Genomic DNA, 1,112 nt, shown 5'->3' with positions numbered 1-1,112 from the left:
TGCGTTGCATATCTGTCGGGGATGAGCACCACGTACCATCCTCTCGTTTCAAGCGCTGTATATAGTTCCGCCTAGCACGCCACACCGCACGGCAATGAAGATATGACGTATTTCGCTCACCTTCTTTCAACCATGTGATCCGAGATCTCTGAAGCCAAAGCATCTCCTCCCTATAGAGGAGTTCATCAAGTTGGTGCATTTTCTGTTTTATTAAACTTCTGTCCGCATCATGCAGTTGTAGGTCTGCTAATTCTGCTTGTAACTTTTCCAAGTCTGAAATAACGTGGCCAAAGTTCTCTCTACTCCATGACCGCAGTTTGATCATCATCTCTTTAAGAGCATCCCGAACCGCGCCCAAGTTACCAGCTGGGCAGCTTCGGCCCCAACGTTCTGCCACCACCGCCATCAAGCCGGGGTGTCTCTCCCACATAATCTCGTAACGTGACGCAGATCTAGTTCTCGGTGGAACCGCAGCTAACTGAACAAGAACCGGGCAATGGTCCGAGCATGAGGCCGCCAGGTGAACCACCTGTGTGAGTGGAAACAAATCCCTCCATGCATCGTCCGCGCAGGCCCTATCCAGCCGGACCCATACGTTCCTCCCTCCTTGTTGGCCATTATCGTATGTAAACGGAACGCCACTGAATCCAAGATCCAAAAGTTCACATGCTAGCAGGCAATCCCGGAACACTTGCATCTGATTTTCAGATCGTTGTGACTGAGAAAAGTGCTCATGTTGCCACATAGCTTCGTTGAAATCGCCGCATACTAACCAAGGCTCAGCAGAAACTGCCCTTAGGTTAGATAGCGAGCTCCACATCCGGTGCCGATTCTCCACTCTCGGCTCCCCGTACACAAAGGTTGTCCTCCATGACTTGTCGTTCGCTACATCCACTATCCGCACGTCTATATACCGTGCACAAGCATCTAGAACTGTGACTTGCAAGCTCTCGTCCCAGAAGAGGGCAAGGCCTCCACTCAAACCCTGGCTCGACACCCTACAAAACCCTTCATCTATAATCTCCACTTGAGTCACTCCATTTTATTTGAGGCTTGTCTGGTTTCAGATAAGAATATGAGCCCCGGGGAATTGGCTTTTGAGAGGGCCAAAA

This window comes from Triticum dicoccoides, chromosome 5B, assembly GCF_002162155.2.
Source record: "Triticum dicoccoides isolate Atlit2015 ecotype Zavitan chromosome 5B, WEW_v2.0, whole genome shotgun sequence".
NCBI classification, from domain to species: Eukaryota; Viridiplantae; Streptophyta; class Magnoliopsida; order Poales; family Poaceae; genus Triticum; species Triticum dicoccoides.
This window is presented reverse-complemented; position numbering follows the sequence as displayed.